General features: G+C 41.9%; 1 protein-coding gene across 2 annotated transcripts in view; it reads left to right on the forward strand.

Annotated features, from left to right (window-relative positions):
- The first annotated feature begins 681 nt into the window (after positions 1 to 681).
- The window catches only part of st6gal2a (ST6 beta-galactosamide alpha-2,6-sialyltranferase 2a), a 58,653-nt gene continuing 36,017 nt past the window's right edge, over positions 682 to 23,317 (forward strand). The window contains exon 1 of one of the 2 annotated variants that reach the window (XM_048239104.1): positions 682 to 885. The gene's annotated coding sequence lies outside the window, so the exon portion shown is untranslated. Of the gene's footprint in view, positions 886 to 14,005; positions 14,123 to 23,317 lie in introns of those variants that run through there. The other variant, XM_048239105.1, reaches the window with a different exon arrangement.

Consider the following 23,317-nt stretch of genomic DNA (forward strand, 5'->3'; position numbering starts at 1 on the left):
TCAACATTTCCGGGTTCACCTTTCTGTCCACTGGACTATAGTGCAGCCAGCATGTTTTCACAACCTGTGAATCTTTTCACCATCACCTCCTTTCAAGTGAGGACAAAACTGTTGTAAATAGTAATTAGTGTAGCTATGCACCCAGACGATATATAATCAAGGGTAAAGTCCTGGCTTCTGTGAAAAAGATTGACCATTTTGTTCTACATTGCTCTAAGCAGTAGGAAAAACTGTTTATGAAAAAAAAACAAGAGAAATCAGTTACACTGTAGCACCCACGCTTCATACTGATGCCTTTTGTAGCTTTATTTTCTCTGTTTCTTTTACATTTATGACACATACATTTTGAGTGACAACATCATATGTAGTGTACTTAAGCAGACAAGGTGTCAAAGAAACCTGATTAAATTTCCCACATTAAAAAAATGTATGGGTGTGTGTGTGTGTGTGTGAAAAGAGCCCTAGTTGTCTAGCACCACACCACTTTGGTCCATTTGTAACATTTCAAATATGAATCTGTGGCCACTGTCGCTTGATGTACAATGGATAGCCTACCATCCTTTGTTATTATTCTTATTAAGCGACTAAGTTATCGTTTGCCACGGCTGAGTTTCAACACTGTGTCAGTTGATATGTTGTAACGCTGCTGCTAGTGCGCTTCATCTAGCTCCGCCCACCAATACACGCAGCCGAGGCAGCTGGAAGAAAAGCTAACAACAATGTGACAAATGCTGAGAGTGTGTGTGTTCCACTACTCGAGGTGTTATAGTCATCAAACGGACCAACGTGGAAACATGCCTTTTGCATGCAGTCCATAAATGCGGACAATAATTTGCACCTTCACACGAGCTTCGACGGAACGGTGATGGCAGTCTAATTTCGCAGGTAAGATCCTGTTCTTTTTTTTCTAAATCAGTATGTCATTGTTCTCCCCAGATTTGCAGACGGTATAAAGCCGCCTATTATTAACTGTCGTAACGTTAGATGTAGGTTACACAAGTGGACCAGGTGATTTTAATCAATTGCTGTAGGCCTGTGTATTGATTTAGGCTTCTTTTTTTAGAAATGAGGTTAACGTTTTCACTAAGGCCGATGCGTTGGTTTCATCAGTTGAATTTGAAATGAAGCATGTCATAGCTTTATCGTATTGTAAATGGACACCGAGACAGCTTATTCAAAGATTCAAATACGAGCACCCTCCCTAACAAAAGATATTGCTTGGTATTCTACAACCGCTTGAACATTTTCAATCGGCTGTTCATGAAATGAGCACCTTTAATGAGCACCAAATGATGGCAACCTTTGTCATTATTCTTTCAGTTGCCGGCTTAAACTCGTAATAGAAGTGAGAATGTAGGTATCTAGGCTATTTTGCCTAGAGAATAATGATCTCGATTTGAACACTCCATCATATTACATCCGAAATCACAGTCTGTTACGCGCGGGTGAAGTAACGCTTGAATTAGTTTCTCTGTGGCGCGAATCGTAGGTAAGGAGTGGACTTCATTCTCAAGACACTCGGACGCGTATCGCAGTCGCAGAAGATTTCAAAACGAACTCCTAAGTAGGGGCAATACGGTTATTAGCTATATCCCTTCAAATTACCTCTACAGGCATTGTTGTCTCGCAATGCAACGGTCTTTTCAGATTCGTGCCTAGCCATGGACCATTTAAAGGTCGTATTGAGCCTAGTTTTACCATGTTTTTGCGCGCAATTAGGATTAGTGACTGTTTCCTATAATCCCATCACCATTTACACTCGTAAATTAGTCTGCTCTTTTACTATGATAATAAAGCGATAGTTTAGCGATGTCTGCACCTTGGCATGTTTCGGCAAGCTATAGGCTACATAGCCATGTGGCACGAGTAGGCTATATGACAGGCTATTTAAATTGAAATTGCGCCTCGTTGAAAGAAACAGCAGACAGATAAAAACCTTGATAGTGTTCATGGCTCGTTATCTTGTTTTCTTTCACGTCTTCTCCTCTGTAGGCTATCTTGTTTCCTTTCAGCCAAACTGGTGCATTTGCATTCAGTTTGGGGATTAATTATGTGTTCACCTTTCATGTTGGCTGATGCTTGAGTAGCCTACAACTCTACTTTGGGATTTTCAGGTACAGACAGGACACTCATGAGGTACTCTACATAGTGTTTCTCCATGGACACGTTGCACAACATGTCTGTTTTGTGAGGATGTCATTGTAGCTTACAATCAGTCACTGGAATCTGCTGATTCGGTGTGCAGCAAAGCTACTGCACAGAAAATGTAGCACTTCCTATTTTTCTTATCACAGTGAAAATGGGCAATTTATATTAGCCATTTGCAACATTTTGTATGTAGCCTAGCTCTTATTCTTGAGAGGCACTAATTGGAGCCGCATTCCTTGTATGCATCAACATCCTTGGCCAGTGAAGCTGTGTCTGATCTATTTAGTCATCCATGTTGGTAATTTTCTAGTACCAAAGTTAGCTGGAAACTCAGTCAAGATGAAGGTCAATCAAGAAACGGGTTTATTCTTGTCAATGAGGCGCGTCAAGGGAGAGAGACAGCTTCACCCAAGAGTTCCACCAGTATCTCTAACTACACAGAGGATGAGGATTAGGCCTTCGTCAGGTCAGATCACTCTTTGTTCTGGGATGTCTCTCAGAGGCCTATGTTTTCACACCTGGAGATAGGCTCCTATTGAATTCAAGGATACACAGGCTACAAACAGACACAAGGGATGCACAATAAAATCACAAATGATCATAAGAAACACACAGTACATACATTTACAGAAGGATTCTGATTCACAACACTTTCAAGACAAGTCTAAATCTTATGTAAGTTATAGCATTAAAAGGAAAGCATGATTACTTCTAACTCAGAGTTCTAATCTCAGAGAGTCCTTCCTCCAAAGACAGTCGTTAATTAGGATCACCCCAATCTACACCTGGCCAAATGTTGGTGGCCATGGATGAACATGGATGGCTATTCGTAAGTGTGGTGATTCAGAATATTGATATTTGCTTCAAATGCAATTTACTTCTTAGACTGGTTCGTCTGCATTTGTAAGAAGCCTACTTATTGACAAATACACAGGTTGGTATGTACCAGGTTCATAAGACAACTGTGTAAACATGTGTTGTAATTAAGTTATAAGAAAGGTGTTTTTTCTAGTTTTTTTTTTAGTTTTGCTTTATTGCTTTGCTTTATTCAGGAATTTAATTAACTTTCTAATATGCATATATCTCTGACTCTCCATGCAGAAAAGGTGGACATGTCACAACGAAAAGGCAGCTCTGTATTAATGCGATCAGATATTTAACACAGTTGTTTTGAGACATTTGTCAGTAGTTTAAGAAAACGGCAAACCATGCCTGTTCTGCACATTGTCCAGCCCAGTGGTTCTCAACCGGTGTGCCGACACCGGTGTGCCGAGAGGCAAAGTGAGGTGTGTCTTGGAATTTTGAGGAACCTAATGTGCTTTTATACAGTGTGATGGGTGCATACCCACAGTCACGGTAGCGAGGCGCTACCTTTAGTATACAAACAGACTGAGTGTCATTGTTACCTGTGTGTGTTTGTCTGATGTGTCTATGTATTCAGTTCACCTCCATACTGTTGTAAAATCTTTTGTTAACATTGTCATTCATCATACACCTCTGCCGTAATCCCGTAGCTGTTTAACTAGTCGACATACCATCAAACACTACGGTGATTTATTGCATGCTACCAACCACTATCATTACATCGCTTACCGTTTACAATCATTTACTATTCGCGTCACATATTCTGTTAAAATAACCACGTAACACAAATGTCTTTGTCTTAACTGTTCTGTTTATTTAGCTTAATAGATACATGTGTTATCACAGCGTTATGTTTGTCTTACCGGTGTTTTGTCATGTCTCGTCTTGTTTGTATAAAGAATGTGTGCCGCGACTGTCCAGTTTAAATGTCGTTGAAACCTCCGGGTCAACCGGAAGTGATTAATATTTTTGCTGTTTCATATACATTTTGTTTAATGAATTAATTATTTTTAGGATGGGTTTACCAGACCAATCTGAGAATGCATTTGAATTTGTTCTTGTGTCAGCAGATCCGTCAGGACATGGCCTCTCAGTGCTCCCAGACATTAGGAACTAAAATTATTGTATTGGACTAAATGGAAAGTATTTTTTTCTATTTTTTTTTCTTTTTGTTTATTTTTTATTATCTTAATTGCAAAATATTGGCTTTCCTCTCGCCCCCTCCTGAGTGTGATCACCTAGCTCAAGACTGCACTTCCACACTTTACCCTTCAACACACAGGTTCATCAAATAGGCTATAGAGCTATTTTTAAATGCATCAATGACACAGCTTCTTGATTTAAAAGCTCACAGACAGAGACTCAGGGGGATGGTGAGAATGAACACTCCTGTTATTTAGATAATAATGTGTGTGACATACTTTACAATCAATAATCTTTAGTCGATGTGCCTTGGCTGTTTGGTTTGATCTTTGGTGTGCTTTAGCCCCCAAAAGGTTGAGAACACCAACCAATGGCTTTGCCCAGGGACCAGACCAATGATGGTGTCCTCTCTCCCAGGAACTAACTGTTATGGAGCAACAGACAGAGGGGGATGGTTGGCAACACTTTTGTGCAAATGAATGGCACAGACATGTATTTTCCTTTGAAGTTGTACAAACGACTGCATTTAAAACATTCTTTTAGAAGATAGATTTGTTACCTGTACTACTGAAAGGACTCGGTAAGAAGTTAATGTTCCAAGTGAAGTTTAATTTCACCGTTGGTTAAACCCCTCGGAAATTAAAGGTGAACTTAAAGGGTCCAGGGTTGGATTTTCCAATAACGTCTCTAAACACGTTATGAAGACTCTAAAGGCATACCATACAAAACTTGTTTACCTTTCTAGCTGTGTTCCAGCCTTTCTCGAACCATCCACGTTTCTGGCATTGATTATTGTCATTTATGTAGGTCTGAGCATGCGTGAGGCGAGTACGATGGACATGGCAGTGCAGGTTATCATAACATCAACAAGAAATATGCAAGTCAAAATTGAATAAGTTCCAAGTATGACATCTGTAGGCAACATACTACTTATATATTCACACGTTAATGGGTAACAAATAGGGCTAACTGGTTTATTTAGATTTTTTTTTTTTTTTATGAAATGAGCACAAAATGCAATGCAACACATGTGTAGGTCTTTCTTGGCAATAGTGTACATGTCTTGCCACTAACATGACCGTTTTAGGCTCTAAAGTGTTTTTTTTTTTTATCTGAAATTATGTTAACGTATAGCTTAAGGTTGATCCAGACCAACCTTATGAACGTATGACCTAGAAGATTTACGGACAAATTGTATTAGCACCCCTTCAGAAATGTTGGTTTTTAGGCAAAATACACACACTTTTGGAGTTTTTTTGAGAAAACAAACAAACCAGGACCATTTCAATATCTCAACTGAAACAACAATTGGTTTCCCCAAATTCAACACAATATCACCAAAATGCTGCGGAAAGTGAATGCTGTGAAACTGATAGTCAAAAGTCTTGGCACCCTTCACAAAAAGGGTTTGTACTGATAAAAGCACACTTTTCATTGTTTAAATCCAGTGCTAAGGTTATTATATGGGTAGTCAGATGTGTAGTAGCATTCCTGAGAAATATCAGTCCATTTCTAATGGACAATAGACTTATACTCAAGACTCAAACTCATACTCACTTTACATTTCTATTGGTTTCTATGGACAGTATGATGTTTTCTCCAAGGATGTCCAAATAGTTTAAGGACTGTACCTACCCCTTTATATGCAGCTGACTATCGGTGCCAGACAGGGGTGAAAGTAAGCCGGTACTGGCCGGTACGGAGTACCACTAAAATATTTGGAGAGGGTACGCTGTACCGGAAAGAAAACTATACTGTCTCTGAAAAATATTGCACTTTCAGCATGACAACACAACTGCTAACGTCAAATTACCAGAAGCAACACGTTTCCCCCAAAATATATTTCATATACATCGTTCTGAACTGTATCTAAATTGTGTCTAAACCTCCCGTGCAGCTGGACAGACAACGAGCAAGCTATAAGCGCCGCGACAGTAGCCTAATTGCCTAACGTGCACTGGTATCCAAAGTGTTTTAGCAGACGGACGTTTCTTAGAAAGTCTCGAAATAAATAAAAAAAAAACATACAGGCTAAAGAAAAATATGTTGATGTTTCAATAGCCTATTCTGGTTTTATGTGTGCAGTGTTTCGCTGGAGAGACAAGAGACAGACAGCGCGTGTACGGTTTAACCAGATCTTGCGCAGCAATAATGACACGGCCCGCTGTGTTATATGCTGCATTGTGTGCTTTGTGACAATAAACCAGTTCATGATAGTGAAACGCTACAGTATGCTGCAGTCTCCCAAATAAAAAGGCATGACTCAAAGAAACGTGTTTCATGATATACAGTAGCCTATATAAAAAAACGATTGGAAGTGGGAGCGAGCAGAGTAACTAGGCTAAATAAATAAATAAATGTTGAAATTAAGTGTTTGCAATTTATTCATAATCAAAAACAGATACAGGTGGGTTAAAGATATCTAGTGATACTAGAGTGATAAGAAGTCCTAGTTAATGCTTGATAAGTAGACTATAATACAGTAAATAAACAAACAAATAAATAATTAGGCTAAGTGAAATTTACATTATAACTCTATATCATAGTACCACCAAGAAATAAAAACTACTTTCACCCCTGGTGCCAGAGGAAGCAAAATAGGCCTAGCAGGGGTCGGCAACCAGCGGTTTCTCGAGAAAATGCAAAAAAATGATGTCAAATATCATACAGATAAAAACAAACTATATTGGTTCTTTGATCCCTCTGATGGATAGTTTATATAGGTAAATGATCAGCTTTTATAGAAATGAATTAATGAGTATTTAATTAAAATGTATTTTATTTTAGTTTGTTCATTTTCAAAATGTAATATTGTAAGTCTATCTGAGTAATTTAGCCTATATAACTTTCCACCTCACTTGACTCTGTAACTGTAGCTGCACAATATTGTTACATTCGTGGTTCATTGCCATGTAAAATATCAAACAAAATCACTGATTTCCCTCCATTTCCCTCTAGATAAGGAAAATGTCAAAAGGAAAAAGTTACGTCAGCCTAAAAGTAAGACCACATAGTTTGAATGAAGTTTCTTTAAACGGTTTTGGCATTAACTGCCGTACAGTGCATTTTCATGCACTGTAATCACTGATTTCCCTCCATTTCCCTCTATATAAGGAAAATGTCAAAAAGGAAACGTCAGCAACCACAGCTTGCGAGCACGAACACAAGGCTGAAATGGGAAAGTTTCCATCCGAAGACTGATTCTGAAAACGCAAAATGAACTGCCCGTTATGAAACGCACACTGCAACGAGTTAGTATTGCTGTGTTAACCCTGTTTGTTCCACTTGCATGTGAGAAATGTAAAGACAAACCTGCACTCACATTTAAGGTCAATTCCGCGCAAAACTGTCACATGAGTTGGCGTTATGGATATGACAGTTTTGCTTGGAGTTGCCCTTAAATGGTGACAGCCTCAATTCTTGCATTAAACACCTCACTGAATATGAGCCAGCCAGACTCCAAGGCCATCACCAAATCTAATCTCTGGTAGGCCTAATGTTCAATTTCGCCAATGACATGTCAATGAAAATTGAGTGTTGTGTTGTTAACTATGATGTTACTTTGCATACCAAAGGACACTGGAAAAATAGGGGGTGGTGTTTAGCCTACATGGAAAGCCTTACTGTACATACACACCGCCGCTGACTTGAGCTACCAAAGAGTCAGGAAGTCATTCATTTTCAATGGAAGCCAGCTTCTCTCAGCTGCCAGAAGCGTCAAATCCGTCGGCGTCGCGTTTTGGGCGTCTTGAGCGACTTAAGCGTCAAACAAAAAGTTGAAAGTCAGTCAACTTTATGGTAATGAGCTATGATGCGGTTCAGCGTCCAAAGACCAGCAACCAATCGAATAGACGGAAGTATCAAGATAGAACACGATGGACGTAAAATGCTGTCACGTCAGAGCGGCCAAAGCGTCCAAAGCTTCCCTGGACTTTTTTGACAAGCGTCCTTGACAGAGCAACCAGAGCTTCTTTGGAAGCTCAAGTCGGTGGCGGTGTTTACGTACAGTTAAACGTCCCACATACTCGACGCACCCGACCAGTAGCGCGACAATGTGACGTCACAGAAGCGCCGTAACCATTTATACTTGCGCGTGGTGGTCGCGACACTAGTTGCAATATTCTCCTGAACAGAGGTGTCGCTGTTGTGAAAAGACTAACGCTAACTATGTTACACAGCAGAAGAAGCTGCAGTAAGAAACACGAGTAGCTACCTAGCTAGCCACTGTGATGGTCCTTCAGACTTTGGTTGCTACTATTCACAACTACCATCATCATTATCATCTAGTTTCCAAGGTGTGTGCACAGGTAGATAGATAGATAGATAGATGGATATATAGATAGATACTTTAGTCATCCCGAGGGAAATTTTAATAATTTAAACAGTTTAGTTAGCTGACTAGCTAGCTAGCAGCTGGCTGAGTTTGTGTAATTTCCTGAAGTGGAAAGAGATTTTGTTTAGGCCTTAATAGATATCCTTTGTTTGAAAATAAATCGTTTCTATTCTTTCCTCTTAATTCCATGTGTTGCAACTCTCACTGGTAACTTTGTTAACTTATCCAGCAAACTATTAAAAATTCACGACTGTAACAAAACACTGCAACTCTCGCTTGCCCTCGAACTAGTCCATCTTCCTGTTTCCGCCTTTGTCGCTACCTGTCTGAAAAAAATGAGTGGTGCGCTACCTCGCACTACCTGGCTTCAATCCTGGGGCGCCAGCAGGATCTACGTCATTTTGACGTCACGTTGTCGCGCTACAGGTCGGGTGCGTCGAGTATGTAGAAGCCCTAAGGCCTATACTTCTGTCATTCCACTTACTTAAATTTCAAGTTACTTGCACATTAAAACTAGTAGAAAATGTAGGTTATTTAAAAATCTTCTGTTGAATGAAAGTAACTGTATGTTAAATATCCAAACCTTTTCTTGTAACCGTCTTTATGTGGCTCTTCTGAGATTAAAAATAATAATACATTTGGTAAACGTGGCTCACCAGGCAAAAAAGGGTGCTGACCCCTGGCCTAGAGTATCACCTAGTCATTGCCATGTATCAGTTTAGACAGGGTGCACTTTTCAGTGTATGCTTTATTCTTCCTCATCCAAACATACTGCTGTTCTATAAGCATGAACAATACAGAATGCTTAACCAAAACCATAGAATTAACTGCCAAACCTATTTTTTCTGATGCTGAAGAGATTTGTTGACCAACAAGCCATAAGCCAATTGGTTTAAAAATCCCTTTGTTTAGTTCAGATAAGGCTTGCAGAGATGTGGGATTTTTAAAGCATGGGGCTAATGGCTATACTTGGCAACATCAGTACTGAGCAAGTATTTCAAAACAGGGATTTGTCAACGGAGTGGCTACACACACACACACACACACACACACACACAGAGACACACACAGACAGACCAGCATCTGAAAACCTATCCAAGCTTCAGTGCATTGTTTGGAATTTACCCTCACGACCCAATGAGGGCTTTTTCAGGAAAATCCTACACTACAATGAGGGCTTTTTCAGGAAAATTCTAGACTACACACTGACAGTCAAAATGGGGACCCTGATACAGACCCTAGGCCCTGATACATTACACACACTGCCTTTAAAGGTACGAAAAGCCAACAGTCACAATATTACTTGGTGCGTATCAGTTCCATGAAACCAAACCAAACCAATTTTATCAAACCGAACAGTGTAAACTGACTTGCTGTGGTCATAAGTTGCATTGTGTTAGATGTGATGTAGCACAGCACTATGATTCTAGCCTCATATTACATTCAAAAATACTAGTTTGTATCAAGAAAATGGAGACCATATTTTATTATGATCATGTTTTATAAGGGTTATAGTTATATTGTCACTGCTTAGAATTTCACAGAGAAGATTGGAATTTCCATAGTAAGCAGATAAGAGTGCAGACCTGGGAAACTCCCACATGTTAATGATTTCTGATGCAGTACTTTTTCACCCACACACACACACACACACAGACAGTCACACTGTAATTATGACCGCCGCGCAGCGAAGCGGCGGTCGAATAGGTTTAGTCAGATTTTTTTTTTTTTTCGCATGTCCAAATTTCCGTCAAGGATTCCCGGGACACTGAAAGACCGGGGCGAAACTTGGTGGGCATGTAACCCCATATGGATAGCATGGAACCATCGTTTTTCGTTTTGATCTGTAGCCCCCCCGCTGGACTGCAGCCCCCGAAAGGAGGGTAGGGCAGACACAGTTTTCTGTGAATAACCGTAGACCCGTACTCGAGAACCGAAAGGTTTAGGAGGACCATTTTTTTTTTGTATGTTGATCTCAAGGGGCCATGTCAACCCATTCCATAACCACTCATTTCATGTATAGCCACTCATTTCATGTATAAAACTGCACCTAGTTAAACCCTCTGAATGCACACCAAGTTTAGTGGAATTCAAAAACAAATTAATAAATATAAGGTGTTGTAATCAATATCAGGTATCTGTCCACCTTTTTTGACTTAAGGGGCATGTCAACCCATCCCAACATGTATAAGCGCCACCTAGTTAAAAATTAAAAAAAGCAAAAAAATTAGGTGTTTTCAAAACTGGCTGACATGGTCAAAACTGCAATTGAAAGTGTAGGATCATTATGACACCCTCGAATGCATGCCAAGTTTTGTGAACTTTCGTTCATGGGGGGCCTTGCAATAAAATAATTTATGTGTACATTTAGTGACCGTACACCAACAAGGATTCCCGGGACACTGAAAGACCGGGGTACACGAAACTTGGTGGGCATGTATACCCACATGGATAGCATGAAACCATCGTTTTTTGTTTTGATCTGTAGCCCCCCCCGCTGTACTGGACCCCCCGAAAGGAGGGTAGGGCAGACAGTTTTCTGTGAATATCTTGAGAACCGTAGGGCCTAGGATGACCAATTTTTTCCGTATGTTTGCCTACAGGGGTCATGTTAACCCATTCCATGTGCACACATGTGCATAAACAGATACACACGCACACACATACATTCACAGTAATCATACGTATGACACATACTCACACAGTAGACATATGTACGCATGCATACACAAACACACATACGCAGGCAAACACACAAGCACGCACACACACACACCCCACACACATAAACATAAACATGTACACTCACACATGCACACAATTCAAGAATTTCTCAGAATTATGAACAGGCAAAATGGGGGTGGGGTTGTATAAAATGAATTTTACATGTGAAATCTATGAACTAATCATGTTTTGGTACTTGTTGTCTAGCAGATACCAGTGAGAATTGAGTGTGGATAATGCAATTTAGTGAGACAGTTAGAATCATATAGGCCTTTCAGCGTGATTTATTTTTGTGGAAAAAATGTGCTGGACTGGGCGGCGGTCATATTTTGTACCGCTCTGCGGTACATCTAGTTCTCATACTATCAGTCTTCATGCTGTCACTGTTTTGTCCCCATACTCAATGGGCGAGTGGCACTGGTCTGTCTGCTGTGTATGAAAAATGGCTGTCCAGTGGAGCGGTGGATACACGCGTCACCAGTCGCTGCTGCATTTATGACCTGTCAAGTGTCTGCGAGGCTCAGCTGCTTTGGAACTCTCTCCGTGAGGGACGGGGTGTAATTTCAGTTGACGGGTGTGTGTTTGCTGTGTGTGTGTGTGTGTGTGTGTTTTTTTACTGTGAGCATTTAAAACATGAGGATAGAAGATTTACCAGACATTCACCTTCAACAAGCAGAGTAGAGAGCCATAATTCCATACAGAGGAGGCACAGACATGGATGCTTAGCTTTCTTCAATCTGGAAATGAGAGAGAAAGAAAGTGCGGACTTTCAATTAGTGAGGTTCAAAAGCACCTTTTACATAGTTTGAACCCCATTTTAAAGTGTTACTCAGGTGTCCCTATAGCATTAGCCACCCTTTAATCTCACACTACATAATTTAAAGTTGTCGGGAAAGAAAGAAGGCATTCTTGTGGCCAAAAGGAGGAACAGTTTCTGTTTACAGAGACCTGCATTGTCTATGATGCTGCCTTTTGCTCTGTGCAGTAATGGCTAGGGCTGATGGCTGCAACAAGTGCCCTGAGCACATGCTAAGAGCTCAAATGTAATTATCCGTAATCCTGTTTGCCACTCGTTCCGGCATACGGTTGGCTGATTAGGTCTGTGCTTTCACTGCGGGAGTGGTGCATTTGTTTTCCTGTTGTTAGTGCAATTGTCAATCCATACAATTAAATGACTTCCTCAAGCAGTACAAATGATCAAAATCATCGGATTACAATTGTGGCCAGCATTTGACTACATTTTGGCTTAAGCCTTGCACAGAAAAAAAGCCTTTTGTGAATTGGCACAAAGTTCAGGACATGGACAAATGTAGATTACCTGGATGATGTTTATGCTTCAAAAACCACTTGAACATAAATATAAGATGTGTATATGTGTGTGTGTGTGGTCAATAAAACCATGAGGAACAGCTGTTTCTCACAACTGCCATCTGATTCTTCTATAATTAGGTGTTAAATTTCACAAATAATCCTGATCATCACTAATGATACTGACCTGACCTTACACCTTTTGACAGTAAATCAGATGTTCTAAATCAGAATGTACAATAGTGGCATTCTGTGGAATACTAAAGGCACAGTAATCCCACCTGCTTCCTTCATTTAACCATAATGTCAAAGGTCATGCATTGACTTCAACAAAACCTTGATTTTGTGAGAACTTAAAACTTGAGGTTTTGCCTTTATCCAATGAACAAAAAAAAAAAAAGGGATTGTCTCTAACGACAATCCTTTCCTTTGAAACGAAAATCTCGTCCATGACCACAGCAGTGCATCGCTGTGTTTGCAAGGCTCTCTCAGGGTCTCTCTGTGTAAGAAGTCTACCTTCAGTACTTTTTCACCCTCTGTTAGCTGAGTTGAAAGGGTGTCATTGAGCTGGGGCCTTTCGGTAATTTATCAGTGGACGATGTGACCGTGAAGGTCAGGCCAGGCTGCGCTGCGTTGCCTGCAATTTCCCCCCGGCGATTGCTCGCCCGCTTAGTCACCGACACCAGCATGTCTTCTCCCGCCACAGTCATACACTGTTTCAAAGATCCCCCATTGCGCCAATTTTCCCCCAACTGTTAAACCGTCCTTCACAGCGCCGCTCTCAATGTGTGGCTCTATTGTTTAAAACTTGACAGCAGAGGCTGGACACTTTTCACTGAATAACAAAGGTCCCGGTTTATTTACTTATTATCGCGCTCACGTCAAAAACTCTAGTCTGCACCATCTTTGAGTGTATTTTTCTGGGTATTACTTCCTCAGTGCTCTGTATGTGCCTACTTGAAGGTTAGATTAATTATGAGCGTTAGCGTACCAATTTGTACCAGTTGAGTGAAGGCTACACATTGACCTCCAGATCACAAGTCCTTTTTTCGGTAACAGCCCAGGGAGAGACACTCTGACAGTTCGGCCTGCTCCCAGCTGACTCCTGGAGCATTTCTGGCAGCGGAGCCAGGAATGTGGTCGCTCTTCTTTGGGATCTGGGCGTGAGTCTCTGGACTGGGAGGTGGTGGCAGAGGTGGAGTGCACCCCTCCTGTTTCTGGGCTGGGTCAGGGGGGCCTGCCTGGGCTTGTCACGGAGTGAGACAAGATGTGTTCGGCGCTTCTGTAATTACAGCTCCAGCTCCTGAACCTCAGAGATGAGGGCCGAGGCTGAGGCAGGTTGATGGGGTGGTAGGGGGGTAGGGAGTAGGGAGAGCCAGGCTACCCACACCCAGGTGCCTGCTATTTTAAGCCCTGGGTATAGTGGAGATTTGTGTGTGTGTGTGTCTGGCCCTGCCATTATTAGACCAGGTGGAGGCCAGCTTTTCTATGGGCCACATGGGAGATGTCACACCAGGACGACAGACTACGGACACCCGTCTTTAGGGGTCAATGTTTGGGCAACAAATCCTGTAGAACAGATGGAGTGCAACATGAGAGCAGGTATGAAGGGGATAGGTCCGAGTGTGTGTGTGTGTGTGTGTGTGTGTGTGTGTGTGCGCGTGTGTGTGCATGAACGTGAGTGTGTAAGAGTGTGTGTGTGTGTGCGTGTATGCATGAGTGTGTGTGTGTGTGTGTGCATGAGCGTGTGTATGCATGAACGTGAGTGTGTGTGCATGTGCATAAACGTGAGTGTGTGTGTGTGTGTGTGCGTGCGTGCATGAACGTGAGTGTGTATGTGTGTGTGTGTTTTCTTGGTCAATTGGGTCATTCACTTGAATCGCATAGAACCTGGAGGGGGTGTGTGTCAATGACCATAGTCTGGAGTGAGACTATTGTCGATTTCATGCGAGATTGATAGAGGGAGAATAACAGGCAAGTGATTGCCTCTCTTTCTGTTATTTTTGCAGACCTATCAGTTGTTTCTAAGGGCGGGCTTTATCTCTGTAACTTTCTGATACGCATAGCCTGCCTGCAGCAGCGATATGACCAAAGATAATATAAGAAAATAAGAAAATGTTAGCTATCAAACACATGCCAGATGCTACACTAAATGGTATCCCTGACTCGAGGTAACATCACATTGTTAGGCTACTTTTCTCCTTCCCTCGGTGGGTTAAATGAAAGGCTTGCTGAGGTGAGGTTAACAAGTGTTTACTTGCAAATTCACATTCCCGCAGCTGGCCGTTTTGAATTGCTTTGCGAAACAAAACAAATCTGCAATTGTGAATTTAGCTCGGCTTAATAGTTTAATGTTGTCTTGGAAAGTTATTGCTTGTTCATGAGTTTTTTCAGTTAGCATTATATTTTCCATGTGTCTGATGGTGAAGACATGACGTTCTCAGGGAGCGCAGACCTTTCCAAGGCCAAATGTAGCTAGTTGCAGCAAATCTGAAAGTGGACCTAGCAAAATATTTTGACCTGGTGCTCAGTGATATGTTTAATTTGTTTGTTTTCTGTGTAGCATATAGATCATAATTCTTGATAATTTTCTCCATTATCAAGTTATTCAATTATGCTAAACATGGCCTTAACTCAAAACAGCTGGTAGGCCTACTGTTAGGACTATGTCATTTTAATATGTAAAAGTGTCAAATGCAGCCATACTTAAATTCTGCTTACTGCACGTTTATTATAATATAATATGATAATAGTCAAAATTCATTATTGAATGCTTTACAGGTCTACCCATATGCATGTAATGTAAATGTCGATTATTCCCGATATCCCTTCATTTACGTGCTAAAAATCTAAAATCTTTTTCAAAGGGGGGCTCAGAGGTTTCTGAGTTTGCAGGTCTGGTGTGTGTGTGTGTAGGCGTGCATGAATGCATGAAGGTGTGTGTGCATGAAGGCATGTTGTTCATGAGGCATGTCAAATTCAAGTCTCTAACGCTTGCCTACAAAGTAGTCTCCGGTTCTGCTCCCACCTACTTGAATGCCCTCTTACAGACTTACACTACCTCCAGACCGCTGCCTCCTCTGACGAACGACGTCTAGCTCTACCACCGGTAATGCTCAAGCCAATCCAAACTTTTCTCATCTGTTGTTCCTCGTTGGTGGAACACACTTCCAGTTCCTACAAGGGCAGGGACATCCTTTTCCACTTTCAAAAACTCCTGAAGACCCAGCTCTTTAGAGAACATCTACTCTCATAGCAACACTTACAACAAGTCTTACTGATCCTAGCACTCACCAGCCGTTTTAAACTGACAAGTAACTGTTAAAAACAGCACTCACCGACGCACTTATTCTTACTGTACTCTAATGTTCTTTTAAACTGTCCTAAAATTGTGAGAATTGTTCTAAAACTTACTGTTTACCATGTTGTTAGTCGCTTTGGTTAAAAAGCGTCAGCCAAATGTAATGTAATGTAATGTAATGTTTGTCTGTAAGTTTGTGTGTGTGTAGAGGGAAGAGGATGTGACTTAGACAGCAATACAGATGGCAGTATTTGCGGTCTGTACACAAGTGTCTGAAACAGCAAATATATCATGCCACAGTTCATGGAAAATAGACACAGTGAAAGTTGTCTAAACATTTCCCCTTTGACGCCTGATTCAGCAGCACCTTGCTGACAGTTAATTATACGGGGAACAATAGGCCTGTTCCCTGCTCGGTCACTGCTGAGGGACACATGCTTTCCTGTAGAAACACCAGGAAGATGAGCAGTAAAAACACGGTCCAGGATGAGAGGGCATTCATTTGCTGTGTGTGTGTGTGTGTGTTTTTATGTGTAATTTACTTACTTAAAAAACAGGAAACTTCATGACATAGCAGTAGATAGGTACTAGATAGTATATAGAATCTGTACATTCTGCTGTGAGACTGCGGTCAGTAGTATGTGCCATCCAGGCTCTCCTGTAATGCGACTAGGGTTGCAAAATTCCGGGAATTTTCAAAGTTGGAAACTTTCCATGGGAATTAACGGGAATATACGGAAATTAACGGGAATAAACAGGAATTAATGTGAATAAACTGGGAATTTTTAATATGGCAAGTTAGTCTATAACAGGAAACTTAAATGTAGTGGACAAAACCCCATCTTGCAGCATAATATTAGTTAAAACAACCTGATTTAATGCAATTTCAGTCAAATTTCTACCCTGCACATATGACAATCCCATGCAAACAGCAATCAGCATAGGCTAATAGACATAAAGGAAACCTATGATGCGTTCATGTGCATGGGGAAAATAAATTCCCAGTGAAAATGTCATCTCATGTGGGAATAACTGGTGTGAAACTAGGGGAAGTTTGCAAACAGAGTTGCCCAGTTATGGGCTTGTCTTCACTTTTGTCCTCATTCAAATGGGTGTACGTCATTTTGCATAAACTGTAATGGGACGATTAATCTGTCTGATTAAGCTTGACAACTTATATATCATTTACATAATCTATAAGGTTTGGTTGGGGTGGTATGTTGTGTCATTATATTTTTATTTGTTTTACCATTTTCTGGGATTCTAACTGAACAAACTGATTGTCAGTCAATGTTCCAACCAGTTGGATTTTGTTGTTTGTTTGCTGAGTGGCGTGGTGTATCTTGGGCAGTTCAGTGGTTTCAGTGTTGCTAGCTCAGCACGCTAGTAAACCATAGGCAGAGAATGGGATTCCCGCTAGCATGTTAGCTATCGTTGTATGCTAAGCTAAGCGACAATACGAACAAACAAATCATATTGCTTATTACGAAACAAAATGTTAATGTCTGTATATGAAACAGTAGGAATTACCAAAAATTCCCGTAAATTCCCAATTCCCGTAAATTCCCATTAATTTCCATAATTTCCTTTAATTCCATGAAAGTTTCCAATTTGGAATATTTCCAAAATTCCCCAGTTTAACTTCCAATGGAAAGTTTCCGGTAAGTTTCCGGAAATTTACCGGAAATGTTTCGCCCCTTTGCAACCCTAAATGTGACAGATGATGTAATGTTCTCCGGTGTCAGAGAGCCCTGGCATGGGAGCCCATCTGGTGGAGGAAGATTTGGTGCACCCTCACTCTAATCCCTCACTGCTTCGACATTCTGGCAAGTTTGGAGACGTTTGCCAGGGAGAGGGGATCACTGACTTCACAGTCAGGAAATAATATGCAAAGCTGTCTTCACCGGAGATATGCAAAGCTGCCATCTTGGTGGGAGGGCTCCTAAGAGCAGAGCAAAAGGAACAGAGCCAGAGTGTGGGAGAAGTTTTATACATGAAGTTTATCTAGCAGCATGCTGAAAACCTTGTAAAAAAGTGTGTGTGTATGTATGTTTACATAGCCTTTGCTGGAGGTTTTTGGATTATGTGTGTGATTGACATGGCCTAAGATGGCTGAAACAAGCTCTCCCTCTTTGCCCCTTGGCAAAAGTGCAAGTGCTGGAGCGCCTGTCTGATGTCAGGCTGAGGGTATGCAGCCCCCTGCCCTGAGCAGAGACCAATTGAAGTTTCAACTGTCTGCATACAAACCCAAAGCAGCCCCCATCCCTGACCCATTTCTAGCTGGGCTAGTTGGTTAAGCTGCAAACCAACTCTCTGCTGGATTGTTGCCAAATAACATGTCTTCATGTTCACAAATAAGCTACAAACAAGTGGTGTTGAGGAAGTAGAAAAATCAGTGCAAATGATTTAGTATCCTGTAAGGTTGAATAGAAAGAACTGGAACTATAACTAATTAAAAATAACTGGAACTGGGAACTTTTTTTATTAAAAATGTAAAAACGTTGAATTTGGTTCTGCCTATCAACTCCTTAACACAATAGTCCCTTTATTGGTGCAAACCATAGACTGTTCTATATATACAGTCTATGGTGCAAACTAAGACAATTAAATATGTTTTTCACCCATTTTGAGACTATAAAACAACAAGGCCTAGCAGTTGGTGCTCTGGCTTGATCTGTATATTATTAAAGTGTCAGTGCCTTGTTAAGGCATATATTTGTGGATCAATACTTTTTGAATGTTCATTTAAGGGAATATAGACTTGTTCTGCCCTGAAGGGACTTATTTTCCCCAACGGATGACCAGCGCTTGTTCTACCCTGATTATCCCGCTTATTACCCCGCTTATTACACGGCTACTTGCCAAACCGAATAAACTCCCCACGATATGACTCTTTAGCCTATATAGTCTAGGCTATAGCCTATTTGTTACCATTTCATCGTGGCTTTTGCTGAGAAACAAATAGTCAGCAACAGCACACGCTGAACTTGAATCAAACATTCTTTAGAACACAGCTGATCAACCGTCCACTTTCACTTTTGAATGAAGTTCCAGTCCTTGCGTAGTAATATGAAAGACGTGAAATAGAAGCACAAAACCCATTTTCCTTGACAGCGGTCTGTTATACTTTGCGAGGGGCAAAAAACTCCCCGACGCACAGCGGATTAAATACATTAATTCCGTACAACTGGACACACCTCGAAGGCCGTTATCCCGCTTATCACCCGGTTGCCACTGTAAAGCAAAGGAAACACACGGTTCCGTTTTTAAAGAAGCTCACTAGTTCAGCTTGTTGTACAACTTTCGTTGGCCCTATAACAGCGATAGCATAGACAGTTAGCTTGTTTACAGTTGATTCCATTGTTGTGAAGCCTGCAACCGTCGTCCGGTTGTTATAGTTACCATTCATAAGCATTGATATGGAACGGTGTCCTGTTATTCAGAATTAATAGCCACCCCACCAGCAAATCTGAAAAGAGTATTTCTTCTTTCCGGGTGATAAATATATATGTATATATTATATAAAATATATATATATATCCTGAAATGAAGACATTTATGTTTGATTTAAACACATGTTTGTTACCTTTGGAATCAAAATGAGGAATCGATAGAAACCAGAATCAATGTGCAGGAGCGGAATCGGAATCGATATACAATTTGAACAATACCCAACCTAGTGTCCTGTTAGCTTTAGAGAAGGAGGTTCATATTCCCTGCTTATTTCTCAGTACATTGTTTCAATTGGTTCTCTTGTGACTGATTGTGCCTGTCCCAGTTTTATTTCCTGTTTGGGTCAATTGGTGTTGATGCACGGCATAACCAAATCTGTTAATATTCAGTTCACTGACAGCATAACTGCCAGCCCCCCATTGAAAAGTGGCAGGTGGCCTTTCCCATTAAAAATGCCTTGTTGGCATCCAAATCAAGAAGATGCTCTTCCCATGGACTTCCACTCTGGTGTCGTCTAAGCCATGAAAGGGAAAATATTTTTGGGTCCCCAATTTACCCCTACCCGGCTGTCCTCCGCACTGCATTGACTGACACTGTTTGGAAAACGTTCCTGGGACTGCATCCATATAATGCTTCATTACCCTGCGGCCTCACTGGAGGCTCTCTGGTTGCTTTCCGTGGACGGGCTGAATACAGTAGGTGTGTAAACAGTGGTAATTACTTCTGGATGGGGGTTGGTCCATTTGCGGCGGAAACGTTCTCCATCTGCTCTGTCCCTGCTGAGCATGGACGCTTGGGGAGATTTCAACTTGTGGAATTACGTGGAGGGTAAAGCTCAATTTTCAGCTTGTGTTTTGCGGGATCGATTTGTCTTCTCAAACATATGCCCTTTTCCTCTCTCACTGCTCCACCCCCCCACCCCCGTCTTTATTTTACCATTCTGTTATTCTATCTGTAGTGATATTGTAGGAAAGCACATTGAATCTAGTTTTTTGGCTTGCTGGATTTCTCTGCTGGTATATCACCCATAATGTATTGCAGTTATATCACAATGCCTGACATATCCCTAATAAATAGCAACAGTAAATGGTATGATATGACAACAACTCAGGCAGAAATAAACATTGTGATGACATCCCTCAAATATGTTGGTCCCATTTACTGCTGTAATTGTATGGGCTGTCCAACCCAGACAAAGAGAGGAGTCAGGGCTTTGGATAGTCTCTGTCGGCTTGGCCTCCTCAGACACCTTTTGGTTTTACACTCCACTGTTATGGAGACTTGAAAGCTTGATGATGTGGAGTCTTTCATTTGTGTGAGTGTGTGTGTGTGTGCGCATGTCTTTGTTTTTGGTGTTTACACGCCACATATCAATGCTTCCACAGTGTCTGAAAATGCGGCGGTGCTCGGAAAATGTATCACCAGAATTTCACTTGTGAGCTGGGAATGTCTGCTTGTGAGTGACACATTGTTCTCTCTGCACAATCCTCCTGAAATAGAAGCAAATATGCCAGTGAACAATCAGAAAGTAAAACAACTGCAAAAGCTCAGTGCCTCCCATCCACCCCCCCCCAACACACACACACACACCCTCATTTTCATGTTTGCTTAAAACATCTTTGACAGCTTTTGAAGCGAACCATCTTTTGTTGGCATCTTCCTCGGTTTGGCGTGACTGAGCACTGAGGGGTATGCGGTCACTGCTCCCTGCTAAAGTATCTGCCTGGTTCCAACTCACCATGGTCGACCTGTCTTATCTCCTTTTTGTTAAGGTCAGGATTGGGTCACAAATAACTCTGGGATTGTTGGGCCTATCCTGTTACGGGCCCTATCAATGGGCCTCCATTGTCCTAACCAGTTACTCTCGCCAAGCATCATGGCCTCTGTACAGGTACAGATCTACACAGATATTATTTCTACATGTGGACAGATGCTTAGCCCATCTGGGCTGTCCTATTCATTATTGGGGAGTTGGTCTAGCACACTAACAGATGCCGAGTTGGAGACCCAGAATGCCCTGTGTGTGTTCATATCCATGATAAAAAAATAAACACTGTTTGTTTAACTACTTTTATTTACCCTATAAATATGTTGGGGTATGCTGTAAAAGTTATGCCAAGGTGAAATGTATTTTTCGTGATGTCTCAGAGTCTAGAGGGAGCGATTCTTGCTTTAGTGTGCACTGTGCAAATGGGTTGCCTTCAAGATTTTGCCTTTGTGTGCAGAAGAAAAGGAAGAGGAGGAATGTGTGCATATATGCACTGGCATCACTATTTCTTGCTCTCTCTGTCTTGCTCACACACACATGCTCACACAGACAGACACACGTACAGGAACACACACATGCACACACACATGCTCACACACACACACACACACACACACACACACACACACACACACACACACACAGACAGACAGACAGACAGACAGACGTACAGGAACACACACATGCACACACTCACACACACACATCCACACACACTCACTCACACACACACACATGCACACACACATGCTCACACACGCACACATCCACACACACACACATGCACACAGACTCACATTCACATACACACAAACACACACTCATGCTCTCTCTCTCTCACTTTCACTCTCTCACACACACACACAACACACACACAAAGTTGGCCTCTAATGAAACACCTTGAGCTCGGGAGTTTTAATTATTTCTCCTAGCGTTGTACTTTCAGTGGTCTGGGATGAATTTCAATGCCGTTAATAGCTCCTATCCAAGTGCTAGTGTAGAAGCCCCACAGCTCTAATGGGCTCCATGGCTTCCGGTGGGGGACCTGCTGTTATTTCAAGGTCGTGCGGGCTCTTTGAAAAGGAAGTATCCAGGTGAGATCATCTGATGAGAAGTGGGCTTGCTGCATACCTGGATACAGCTCACACACACACACACACACACACACGTATTTTATCACTTCAAACAAGCCTGGGCTGTTGATGCCAGAGGCTAACCATCCTATTCTCAAGACCGCCTCCTTAAGAGAACCTGAGAGGCAGATTGCTGCTCTCTCTTAGTACAGGACAAAGCAGCCAGCCGATTAAGCTGTTTTAAATGGATGCTTCACACATCCTTTCATCAGTGATAAAATGGCAGAGGCGGCGAAGTGTGGGGGGGGGTATGGAGGAGTGCTGTTCACTTACATTTCCTCCATGCTGGCTCTCTGCATCCCCTGCCCAGGTGAATTAAATGTATTCATCTCCTCGACTCGCCCTCCTTTTTAGAGCTGCATTAGTCAGGGCTGCTACGCAAAGAACGAAAGAGAGAAAGACGGAGAGAGGGACTGGGAGGATGTGAAAAGGGAGGAGAGAGAGACAGAGGGAGAGAGGAATGGGAGGGGTATCATCAGAGGATAACCCTCCTAACTCATCTATGCTAATACCGCCGCTGCTTAGCATAGATTCATTCGACTGAAGTGTCAGACAGTGGAGATGAATAATGTATCTCAGGGATGGGGTGCGCGTTGCTAAGGGAGGTGTGAATTCATCCACCGGGGCTGGTGCCACTCTCCGCCGTTTGTTCCCCACCCCCCCATACTAAAAAAGAAGGCACTTTCTCTTTCTATCCTTTTTTTCCTCCTGTTTATTTTGGACCTCTCATTTGTTAGTCTCTCCTTTTCCCTGTCTCAAAATTCAACAACGCTGGTCGTTTCTGCATGAAGAAAGAGGGGGTGTGGGAGTGCTGCTATGTTTCTTTTGCTCAATTTGTGTCTATTCCTCTCTCTTCTTTACTCTCTCCCCCCTTTCTTCTATCTATCTCTGTCTCTCTCTTGCATCTGTGCCAGTGCAGATGGCTGCCTTGTTTCGCCTTACCCACTGAAATCTGTGTTGGTTTATTTAAGACATTTTTCCAGTCCAGTGCAGGCAGTTGCGTTTGAAAGATACTCAAGGACCTCCCCTCCACTCGTGCAGGTTTAAGTGGTCTGAATGCTCTGTTTGTGGCCTGGCTTAGTGCAGCTGAGCATGGGGGGTTTGGTCTGCACGTTATGAGGGGGGGTGGGGGTAGAGACTGC

This window comes from Alosa alosa, chromosome 3, assembly GCF_017589495.1.
Source record: "Alosa alosa isolate M-15738 ecotype Scorff River chromosome 3, AALO_Geno_1.1, whole genome shotgun sequence".
Lineage (NCBI taxonomy): Eukaryota > Metazoa > Chordata > Actinopteri > Clupeiformes > Clupeidae > Alosa > Alosa alosa.